The sequence below is a fragment of the Mesoplodon bidens genome (genome assembly GCF_964165515.1).
Source record: "Mesoplodon bidens genome assembly, chromosome: 3".
Taxonomy (NCBI): domain Eukaryota; kingdom Metazoa; phylum Chordata; class Mammalia; order Artiodactyla; family Ziphiidae; genus Mesoplodon; species Mesoplodon bidens.
The window spans coordinates 164,449,952-164,462,680 of NC_138178.1; the positions used below are offsets into that span (position 1 = coordinate 164,449,952).

At 43.6% G+C, this 12,729-nt stretch overlaps 1 protein-coding gene across 1 annotated transcript in view; it reads right to left on the minus strand.

Annotated features, from left to right (window-relative positions):
* FOXN3 (forkhead box N3) overlaps positions 1 to 12,514 on the minus strand; it is a 422,302-nt gene extending 409,788 nt beyond the window's left edge. Inside the window, exon 1 of the mRNA XM_081226912.1 lies at positions 12,277 to 12,514. The gene's annotated coding sequence lies outside the window, so the exon portion shown is untranslated. The remainder of the gene's footprint in view (positions 1 to 12,276) is intronic.
* Positions 12,515 to 12,729: the final 215 nt, after the last annotated feature.

Here is a 12,729-nt window from a genome sequence, read left to right on the forward strand (position 1 = left end):
CTAGAAGAATTCTAAATGTGTATATACCAAATAGTGTAACTTCAAAATATATCAAGAAAAAAAATGATAATCTACCACCTTACGGAGAGATTTTTAATACACTTCGCTCGGTAAAAAAATAGATCAAATTGGGATAGGGACTCCCCTGGTGGCACAGTGGTTAAGAATCTGCCTGCCAATGCAGGGGACATGGGTTTGAGCCCTGGTCCAGGAAGATCCCACATGCCATGGAGCAACTAAGCCCGTGTGCCACAACTACTGAGGCTGTGCTCTAGAGCCCACAAGCCACAACTACTGAGCCCGTATGCCACAGTTACTGAGCCCACATGCTGCAACTACTGAAGTCCGTGTGCCTAGAGCCCATGCTCCGCAACAAAAGAAGCCACCACAATGAGAAGCCCACACACTGCAACGAAGAGTAGCCCCCACTCACCGCAACTAGAGAAAACCCATGTGCAGCAACGAAGACCCAATGCAGCCAAAAATAAATAAATAAATAAATAAATTTCAAAAAAAAAATTAGGATAGTGTCATCTTGCAAAAGATAGTGCCTTAGGGGCATACGGGGACTTCTTGGGTGAAGCCAACATTCTATTTATTAATATAAGTGCTGATTACATAGGTATGTTCACTTAAAAAAAAATCCATCTGGGGCTTCCCTGGCGGTGCAGTGGATGAGAGTCCACCTGCCGATGCAGGGGACATGGGTTCGTGCCCTGGTCCGGGAGGATCCCACATGCCACAGAGCGGCTGGGCCAGTGAGCCATGGCCACTGAGCCTGCGCGTCCGGAGCCTGTGCTCCGCAATGGGAGAGGCCACAACAGTGAGAGGCCCGCATACCGAAAAAGAAAAAAAAAAAAATCCATCTGTCTACAGATGTAACTGTAGACATAAATACACACACAACATATGTTTACATATATATAAATACATAGGTATCTATACTATATATCTGTATATACTACAAATGGTGTGTGGGTGTGTATATATATATATAATGTTTCCATCTATATGAAATTGTGTGCAACTAAACTATATACAGGTTCAGGATTTTAAAAGTATGTGGTAAAATTATAAAGAAAAACAAGGGCACGAACCAGAAACAACATACTTCACATCTACTCACATCCAAGTGGCTAGAATTTTGCCATTCTTTTTGACTTTTTTAATAAATTTATTTATTTATTTGTTTTTATTTTTTTGGCTGTGTTGGGTCTTCAACGCTGTACGCGGGCTTTCTCTAGTTGTGGCAAGCGGGGGGGCTACTCTTTGTTGCAGTGTGCGGGCTTCTCATTGTCGTGGCTTCTCTTGTTGCAGAGCATGGGCTCTAGGCGCTCGGGCTTCAGTAGTTGTGGCACACAGGCTCGGTAGTGGTGACTTGCGGGCTCTAGAACGCAGGCTCAGTAGTTGTGGTGCACGGGCTTAGTTGCTCCATGGCATGTGGGATCTTCCTGGGCCAGGGCTCAAACCCCTGTCCCCTGCATTGGCAGGCAGATTCTTAACCACTGCGCCACCAGGGAAGCCCAAATTTTGCCATTCTTAGCTGCAAGGGAGTCTTAGAAATGTAGTTAATGGACATAGGTGGGAAACTAGTTGACTCTGCCATAGGTAGAAATTCCATAGCCTTGAAAGTCAGTCTTTCTCCTGGGACAGGATTTTCACCTATTAGCAGCAGTCTGGAGGACCCAGCTCAAAGAATTGACCTGAAGGCAACAGAAGATACTGCTTTCTTCCATGAGTGACAGTGAAGTTGCTAATCTTTCTGCCTGAATGGTAGAAGGATGAGATGGTGGAGGGGAAGTGAAAGAAAAGCCCACCTCTTTCTGGGTCCAGTTAATGATGGGAAGGAAAAAGGAGATAAGAGAAGAAGACAGTGGATTCTGCCTCTTGATAGAGGAGGTACCCCTGAGTGCGGAGGGATGTCTTTGTGTCCATCCCCCTCCATCATCCAAGAGCCCTAGCCAGAGAGGGTCTGCACCAGCCTGGAACACAGCTTCCTCAGCCCAGCACGGCAGCCTGATCAAACAGAGGGAGCTGTGTGGTGGGGTGCCTCGGGTAGACTGTGGATAGAGTACTGGACCCCTTGCAAGGACCACCAGGCCAGTGGGCTTGATGGATGGTGTCACACATACTCAGAGTTTGCTGCCAGTGGGAGCTGAGGGTGGACCCAGCCAGCAGGGGATGACACGTCAGGTTCTGATAAAGCCAACAGGATGACCAGATCAACTTTTTTTGCAAACTGTGGGTCCCTTATTGGGTCCCAAGTGTGGTTTTTTGAAATAAAATAGAATGGAAAAGATCAGAGTAGATCAAGTATAAAAAGGATAATAATACCTTGTAAAATTTCTATTTCAGCTATACAGGTTATTTTGTAAAAACTTTTGTATCACCTGTCCATATATGCTTACTGGAATCTCATGAACATGTATCTGTATTTTACTTTGAACCTTTGGAAACCACTGGACCAGACTATGTGTTATAAGAGCCACAGACTTCATCGGCTAATACAGAACAAGCAACACCATGGCAAGAGGCCCAGCCTCTGAGAGCCAAGGCCACCGTAACTAAGGAAACAGAGTTGCTAGTCCTCTGTAAGAAATCAGAGTACACGAGACACCCCTTCCTCACAGTCTGACATCACAGGCAAAGAAAGGGAACAACAGGAAGGAAGGGATATTGTTTTCCCAGGAAGACTGAGAATTATCTTAAGGGACTATTTGGACTATCCGATCAAACTACGTTTTTATTTTATTTATTTATTATTTTTTTTGCGGTACGCGGGCCTCTCACTGTTGTGGTCTCTCCCGTTGCAGAGCACAGGCTCCGGACGCGCAGGCTCAGCGGCCATGGCTCATGGGCCCAGCTGCTCCGTGGCATGTGGGATCTTCCCGGACTGGGGCACGAACCCGTGTCTCCTGCATCAGCAGGCGGACTCTCAACCACTGCGCCACCAGGGAAGCCCCAAACTACGTTTTTAAATGGATGGGATCAAAAGTTATTATTCTTTTTCCTGATAACCAATGGGTGTTTGCTGGGAGGAAGGTTTGCTGCAGACCAAATAGACAAATCGCATTTTTCTGCACCTCCCAGTTGCAGAGTGGGTGAAACTGGTGACCCTACAATGTGTGAAGCGGGGAAGAAGAAGGTTGTGGTCGGGGAACAGTATGAAGAAAGTCAGGGGAGCTGGAAGGAATCAGGCAAGTTCATGGATGAATGAACCCTGACCAGGTCTGGGGGCATTTCCTGAGCACTAATGGGGATGGTCAGATTATAGAAGGTCTTGAAAGTTAGGCAGAGGAGGACAGACTCGGTAAGGAGAGTAAGGAGAGACACAGGGAGCCCGCAGAGGTTCTCAGTAGATGAGGGACACAACACAACAATAACAATGTAAACATAAAAATAGCTACAATCATTTAAGTTGGAACTAGGCATCAGGCTGCCTGTCAAGGGTTTATCATTAGCTCTCACAAGCATCCTTTCAGGATTCCCACATTAATGAGTCTTATTTCACATTACTGAGTCTGAGGTTAAGGTCACACAGTTGTAAGTAGGTGTGAAAGCAAGAAGTCTCACTTCAAAGCCCTTCACTTCCAGAGTCGTTTAGGGACAGGAGTCTTCAGGAGGACAGAGGAAGGCAAGGGGCCAGGAGGGACAAAGCACCTCGGAGGTTCCCAGCAGTATTCTCAGAGTGAGGACTAGAACTCAAGATGAGGAGATGACCATGAGGTGGATTTCAAAGAAAGCAGCAAGGAGCCCTGGTGATCAATGAGATACCTGGCACGTAAAACAAGTGGCTGTCCAAGTTTCCCAACCTGGGAAACAAGGATCACGGTTGTAACAGAGAAAAACCAAAACAAAACAAAAACATACACAACAAAATAAGTGCCCTTATTGAAAATTTCTGCCTGAATGCTTAGACTCAGAGCTTATGTCCTTCTCTTGTTCCCATTTCTCAGACCGAAAAACCACTTTCTCAGGATCTTCATTTTGAAGTTCAGAGGACCACTAAAAAGGACTCTTGTAAAGCATTCTCAGATCCAAGACTGTGGAAGGAGCTGAGAAGTGGAGAACATCGTAGAGGCTGCTGGTGCCCAGCCCACGTCCCCTCCAGGCCTCACTACTCAGCGCCACCAGTCCAACCTTCACCTCAACCAGAGGCATCAAGAACCTCCCTGAGAACCTTGTCTGGCCGAAGCTTGCGCACCAACCTCAAGTGCTGGGAATCAACGTCTCCTGAGTCATCAACCAGTTCCTGGAAGCGACATGCTGGACATCAGCTCTCAGCACGCCTAGGCTCCCCTCGCAGTGTAACCGGGGATGGAGGTGGAGGGGGCGGGGTGGGGGGGCATAGATGAGTCTCCCACTCGCGCCCCCTACTGTTGTCTTCCTGGGATCGTCTCCCAAGTAAACTACCCACCCTGGAATCCTCCTTGCACGGTCCGCTTATACCTGGAGAGAGGAACTCGGGGAGGGCGTCACTTCAATCTGTCGACATCAGCTGAGAATATAAACTTCAATAGGGCCAAATTTGGGGATACTTACAGTTTAAGAAGCCAGTGAGAGTTAGGGAACAGACGGTTGGCTCTGCTGGTGATTTCTTCCCCTTTAGTGCCCTATCACAGGGCACAGTCGCTTATATGCAGTAGGCACGCAATAACTGTTCATTGAATGAATGGGTGGATGATTCGTTCCCCCAAACTGGTGCATATATATCCTGAACACGTCCCTAGATCAATTCTTTAAAATGATTTCACATGTGAGATCTGTGAAAGTACACGTGTGAAATATGAATTAGTTCCATTCAAGTGCTGATCATTTACCTGAAGTCTTCCAGAGAATGAGAAAGTGCCAGCCACCTGCATCACTGAAAATGTCCACATCGGTTCCATTGCTAGTTCCAACCAGTCACATACATGCCAGGCATAGTGGGGTGCCCAGGTGAAGATTTAACTTGTCATTTTCCCCTTTGCCAGAATGAGAGTACAGCTCCTTGCTTAGATGAGAAAGTCAGACTAACCCAGTTTCACTTGGTCTATATAAACCCATGTGGAGTTTGTTTGATTTACAGGTAAGGGGTTCTCAAGAAGGAGACACCCAACACCCTCCTAATCGGACAACTTAAGCCACTTGTTTTTTATTCTGAAAAAAAATAAAGGAGATATCATTGAATTTGCATCTCTGAGTTTGTTGAGCAGTTCATATGAATTATAAAGAGAACATTGTCTAGGAAATCTGTTTTCTGGATGCCACCAACAGAAATTATAAGTGTAATATTTGGGTAATTAAAGAAAATCATAGCCCTGTGGTAAGAGCCTTTTGTTTACCAACTAGGTGAATGTGCTCAGGGATGCATGAAGGGAATTTCAAAAGATGAAGATGGCGACTTCCCTGGTGGCCAAGAGGTTAAGAATCCGCCTGCCAGTGCAGGGGACACAGGTTCGGTCCCTGCTCCGGGAAGATCCCACATGCCACGGAGCAACTAAGCCCGTGCGCCACAACTACTGAGCCTGCGTGCCTAGAGCCCGTGCTCCGCAACAAGAGAAGCCACCACGATGAGAAGCCCCGCGCACTGCAACAAAGAGTAGCCCCCGCTCGCTGCAATTAGAGAAAGACTGCACACAGCAACGAAGACCCAACGCAGCCAAAAATTAATTAATTAATTTTAAAACATTCATTCAAAGAAAGAAAAGATGAAGATAAATTAAGGAAGGTAAGCTCTGACAAGGGAACTAAAAGGTTCCTCCCATCACTAATGGTCAAACATGGGAATACAGAATGTCAAGAAGCAAAACCCTACTTCTTGCCAAAATCACAATCTTTTTCCCGCCCCTTGCAATTTTTCCCAGGAGGAGACTCCATTTCAAGCATAGAAGGGGGAGTTATCAACCCTGGAATAGAAACAGAGGGGTAGTTGTAAGGTAGCCAGTGGGATGGAAAATGACTGGAACTCAGAGTCAGGGGGCCTGAGGGTGAGAACTAGTTGTACCAAAGAGTGTGTGGCCTGGAAACATAGTTACCTCAGTTTCTTCATCTGTGAAGGGACATTACTGCATATTATCATTATTTATTATTAGTAGTAGTAATATTATATTAATACTAGATTATTATAATAATTAATAGGGGCAGCACCTGATAAACGAAAACCCCTTACCAGTTTGATGTGATTTTTCTATATTACCCAATATTGCCAAACTTACCATGAGCAACTTATTTCTTTTCCGAGAGACCATTCTAAATGCTAAATCCAATTCCACGAAACAATATGACCGTCTTAATTTAGAGACCTTATTAACTAGGCATTAAATGGTAACTGTTTTCATTTTACAGGCTGCAAAAATGTTAAGTTTGCCAAATTAGAACACTTCAGACCTTAAAGAGAAATCTGAGGTTATCTAAAATCTAACCTTGTATAATATTCTAAAATCACCTCTTCCAGTAGGACTTGCTACTGTCTGAATCTTAAGAAAGTGACATCTGCAAAGGTAGCGGACACACTCTGTGTAATATCTGGAGTCCTCCATTAACAGCTTCAGCAAGGTCCTGGTAACTGCACAGCATCCTTGAGTTCCAAAACAAAGTCCCCAAGAACATCGGAGTATAAATGCTCACTCAAGGAGAGTCACTGGTCTATTATTATGCATACGCCTTGGGACAGCTCCCTTGGTTTTCTATGGCTGTACACACTCATTCTTCTTTGAAATGCAGGTGGGAGGAGGAATAAGATAGCTTTAAACAGCCTAAACGTGAAAAGCTTTATTCAACCCAATTCAACAAACAAAAGTTAACCACAGTCATTTTCATCCACTACCACGGCCAACTATTTTGTGCTTATACTAGTTTTATCTTTCTAGAGGAAACATTTTCTTTAAAAAAAGAAAAAGTTCCGGCACAAATTGTTGGAAGATCTGTGGCTTCCCAGAATATTGATTATTTTAATCGCCATCTCTGACCCACACAGGTACTAGAAACATGGCAAGCACAGTGGAAGTAATAGGAGCACGCAGACAGGGCGCTGTCCTTTCTACTTCTATAAACTCCCCAACTGTGCAGCCTCCAAGAAACAATGCAAGGAGGTTTGCTGTGACCCTAAGAAGCACAATGCTATTGATACCGTTTGCGTGAAGTCTCTGCTGCTTGCTCCTTCTTTCTGTAACCGAGCATATGTGAATCAAGGGGTTGTGAAAATTAGGAGTGGAAGTGAAAGAGATCCCTCTGTCTGCCACCCCTAGAAATCTTAATATTTATGGCCTCTGGGATGTAAAAAAGGGGAACTGAACTCAATCCCACTACTGCCATTTCAGTAAATCTCATAATAGAAGAGATAATCTGAATATGTTTGATGATATTCAAATATCATCCATGTGTTATCATTTTACTCAAAACACTACCGCGTCTGCCAAGCAGATTATATAGCTTGGCAAACTTTCACTTCATGAATGACACTTAATATGAAATAATTCTCACTGACAGAGTAACAGTGATATAACAGATCCTGAGGTGGTACTAGAATAAACCCACACATTCCAGGACAATGATAACCGACTAATCTCAAACACCTCCACGTGATGTTCCTGTAACTTATGAGGGAAGGGGGCCCTTTAAAAACATCCTTTCTGGGGATATATGTATATGTATAGCTGATTCACTTTGTTATAAAGTAGAAACTAACACACCGTTGTAAAGCAATTATACTCCAATAAAGATGTAAAAAAAAAAAAGAAAGTCCTTTCCCCTTCCCTTGTTACAGATGGAACCAGGGCTCCTCCACACTTACAGCCAGTCCAGCCTAGCGCTCTACACAGAATGGCTTATTAGAGCCCATTGTCGGCCATTCCTTCTTCCTCCTCTGAGCACAAGTGCCCTCTTAAACTGTCAAGGCAAAAGTTCTCTCTTCAGCTCAGAAGTTCCAGGACTCTGCAAGCAACTCCCTCGGGGCCTTCCTTAGAGAATATTTGGGGCACTTAAAAAGCAGTGGTTTTCAAACAGTTCACAGGGATACTAGGGTCCTAGGGTGTGCCCCAGGCACAGCCCAGGAGAAGAGAGCAGATTCTGGGTTCCTGGCTCTTGGTTCCCCCAGAGCAGCTCTGTTTTTACTCCACTCATATATTAGGGTCTTGCATAAGACTCCATTTGGTGCTAAATATAAAACCAAAATGATGTCTTCAAAAATGCGTGAAAACCATCGCAACAAATGGTGCCCTCCCTTAGGCTCTCTTAACCCCCTCCCCAGGCTGTTCCCTTCAAAGGGAGGTTTCTGTACTTACTTTCCTTTAAAGGACCTCACCCTGTTTCCTCTTCCAGAATTTGAAACATACATGAATTGAAACTATTAAATATATTTATTTATAATATTCAAAAAGTAATCCAGAGTTTTGCACAATAAATCTTTTCAAGGTTATGATTCGTTTTTCTCATACAGACTCTAGCCTGGCTTTAGCTATAGCCCCTCCCCAAATTCCAACTCTCCCCCACTCCATCAGCAAAGGAGGCATACACCTGACATTTAATCTTTATGGATTTTACTGTTACAAGCCAAGAGAAGAATGAAGCGGCCTCTTTCCCGTTACCTCTCCACAAAACTGGCATTTGGTTGGTATTCAGCGCTAATTATTAGAAATTTGGCATCATCATCAAAAAACGCCAACTTCAGTCAATGTCTATATATCTGACAACTGAAAATGAATTGGAATTTTATTGAACGTCTTGTTAATGTGTGTTGGTCAAATAAGTTGTTCATAGCAGTATAATGACCAATGTTTCTAATCTCAGAGTCAAAAATAAATGAACAGAAATGCCAAAGATTTGGAGTAATTTAATTGTACTCCTTAAAAGTCCATTTAAAAATGAACTGTTCTGGGCAAACTATTTGACAGACAATGGAGCATGAAGGCAGATTCTAGAACCTAACAAATCCCATTCATTTCCTTCAGTTTGTAAAAACAAGCAACTGACATGTTTCCTGCCAATGAACATAGCTGAAGATAAGAAAGCTCCCTACAGGAAATCCTTTGCTAAAAGAGAACAGTTGTGCCACTAAGCTTAACCTTTTTCACCACATCTCAATCAGTTAAATATTTGACAAGACGGGATCATGAAGTACATGCTAAATCACCCCAATGATGCTATATTGCTTCTAACCTCTGTATTTCCTATGGCACAGATGCAGGATATTAAAGAAATATTACAGTATAGTTAGGATTCTTTCCACCTCCTCTCCCCTGCCACCATGCAATTAGTTGATGAAAACAAGGGATATTTTCTGCTTTTTAAAAAGACCAAAGTGTGAGTTAAGTGAGATGTAAAATTGACCATTTTCAGTTAAGATTAAGCAATACCATGCTATAAATCATCACGATTATAAGAAGGATATTTCTAAATGAATATCAAGCACTTCAAATTTGAAGACTACCATTGACAAGATTAGAAAAATATAAGAAATGCACCGGTTTTATATTTACAAGCTTCAATGTTGATCCTCAAATTCAAAATTTAGCCTCCTCGGTTATTTTTTGCTTAGCAAAGTGAAAGGGGGAGATCTCCAAACTTTTCTCCTTTCTTTACTCTCCTCACTAAAACCACTACCAAGATATTGAAAATATTCGCAACCTTGAGTTGGGGAACCTCTCAATTATCCTAAAAACTAAAGCACTCTTCTCCATCCACAGAAGAAGAGGAAACTTTTCTAAGTTAACCAATAATAATAACTGCAGTTTTGAAAGAGCCCTTATTTCTGTTTAGGATTATCCTTTCCCTGCTTCGCTACTAAGAACACCCTTCCTTATACTTCCCAAAGCACCAGACAGAGTCTTCATCTATCCTGTACAGGCAGCCTTAGAGCAAAGCTCCAAAATGCCACAGTTCTTCAAATTCAATTGCAACAGTTCAAGTAGAAGCCTCTTGCAAACAGAAACTCTTCATTATACCGTCCCCAAATGACTCTTCAGCCACAGGTAACAGCCTAGTCTTTACAGCTCCACAAAGAGTGTTGTTCTAACAGTAGACTTACAAATCAGTTCACTTCCACAATTAAGTGATCAAACACATTCTTCTTAGCCTTCCCTGGCGCAACTCCGAGACAGCAAAATGCAAAGTAAGCACGCGTGCTCATCCTTGCTTTAAGCCCTTTTCCTCACATCTTTTCAGTAAAAATACAGTTATGAAATCCAGGAGACTGCATTTTTGGTTGTTGTTGTAAAATGACCTTGATTTGACAGGCACGGTCTCAGGTTTCAACAGATGCTGTGGGAAAGCTTACAGAAGGCAACATGTTCTCCAGGCATCTGTGATGACATGCAGGTTTTGTTTTTTTGTTTTTTAAATGGTGGTTATGGTAGTGTACGAGTGTTGGAGGGGGTAACCCGTCTCAGTTTCCATGACAACCATGTCTCTACTCATCGGTTGTTAGATACCATCCACTTCCTGTGTCTAAATTTTTAAGCCAATCGGAAAAGTGTTTATACATTTAACAACTTCTGGGACGGTGCTTCTTTAATTGGGGTGTTTTCAGGCTCAGATGGAGTTGTCCACCGGCCTTATATTTTTCCGCTTATGTAGAACATTTCACAATATTTACCAACTCATTCTTTTAAGGTGAAGAATGCCCTTTTTTTTTTTTAACTTGAAATGCATTCTCCTCAAACCAGACGCCACAATTTCTTATAACAGTGTGCAAGCTGATTTTGATTGTTGGCTCTTCGTGGCCTTTTTCTTTCACTCTTACAGACTTAAATTTAGTGCATGATACATGCTAATAATGCACAAGACACTTACATTATCAAAGTAAAGATACAGTTAAGCACCATCTGCTGACAGTGATATTTAACTCTTCAGATCAAAAAAAAAAAAAACAGGAAAAATTATTCTAAGTTGAACAACTTTGCATTCTATAACTCCCAAGGAGAAACCACTGAGAACGTATTGTAAAGTGATATGTCTATAAAAGCTGATGTCTGCAAAGAAATTTGTCACCAGAATGGCCTACTTTCTTTGGATAGAAGCAACAACAAAAAATTAAACACAAAGGTATCTCAAGCAAACTGCACCCAAATTAAAAATCAACCTTGCAGAAATCTGGGCACAAGAAGGCTACTCTGAAATTACAGCATGATTTTCAAAGAAGGTTTTGGGTGACTGTTTCCCTAAGTCTTCATCGAACTGACCAATCAGTGTGAGAGCAGAGTGGGCTGGAGTCATCTGTGCAGTCTTCCGAGCTCTCCAAGCTGCTCTCCCCTCTCTAAGGCAGCGCTGGCGATCAATGAAAAACAGGGAACAAAAGGAATATAACAGGATGTCTCCTTAGCTAAGGAAAATGATTCCCTTTTTCCTCAATGAGCCAGCCGCACCCTGCCCACAACAGCTCCACATGGGAGCTCCCAGCAGACCAGACCTTTCGGCTGAAGCACATTTTACATGTGCAAATCATGTGTCCCAACTGCTGGCAAATGTGTCACCTTAAGCACATCCTGTGACAGAGGGCTCCCCGAGCCCAACCAATTGAAACTAATAAATTAAATAAATTAATAATCCCACCATTAAAAGCTGCCAAGAAAGACTGTGTTTCCCTTTCCCAAATGTCAAATCCGAGAGTATAAACAAAGCCTGAAAAATAGTCTCTTCAGCCTCCTCAGCCAGTAATCATGCTTTTCTCCTCAAAACCAGGTTTCTCCAAAAAGAGAAATATTCTGACTGCCCTCAAAGGCAACTCTCATCTGTATATGTCACATCAGGATAACCAGTTACAGTATTTGAGAAGAGGTTTAAACTGCCCACAGATTTGACACTGTTTATAATTGATAGCAAAACACTTGCGACAGCAATGCTGTAAACTCTGCCCCAGCCAAACTCCACATTTAACACGTTAGTTCCTTGAAAATAAAAGTAATGCCTGGGGAGCCCACAAAAGTAAAGACCTAGGAAGTAATGAACAGAATTACATCAATTATTTCATAATTTTTAAAAATTATCCATTTGCCTGCTATTTAAAAAAAATTTTTTTTAACTACTATCCACAAATTCCTGAGAAACTTTTTTTTTTTTTAATGAACTTACTTTTGAGACAAAACTAATGAAAATATGCAACTTGCCAGCCCTGGATCTCTCCCATTCGGACTGCATGCTATAAATCAATCTGAAACCAGGTGGAAATACGGGGGCGGACACCTTAAAAAATCAAAGGGTGCCCCAAAATGCAGCAGCCTGAACAGTGAGGGCTTCTCGTGACAATGCTGAACCAGAGCAGAAGGTCAGGAGGCAGGAAATGAGCCCCATTTTCGTTACCTTCGATCGCCTGCCCCCCCTTCTGCTTCTCGCGGGCGCATTGGGGGGCTGCGGCGGCGCTGGACTCGCGGGTGGCCCCGCCGCCGGGTCGCGCCGTCTCCCGGCAGAGCTGCAGCCGATCGCGGCCGGAACCCCGGCTCCAGCCCCGGCGCCCGCCCGGGGTCGGCGGCGCGGCTCCCACCCGGGCCCGGAGCCCTGCTGGGTCCTAGTGCGCGCCGCGCGCCTGCCGGCGGCCAGGTCTGCAGCCCGCACGTACGGCAGGCGGCTCGCGAGCACCGTGGTTCCCCGGGAAAACCGAAAACCCCGTCGTCCTCTTTCAAAACCAGACACGGTAGGTGCGGATGAACTGGAGCTTAATGTCAAATCCCGGCCTAAGATGTTAAAAGAAAAACATTGGGGACAACTGAACTCATTGAAAGCGGATATTAACATCTGTAGCCCCAGTGTAAAGCG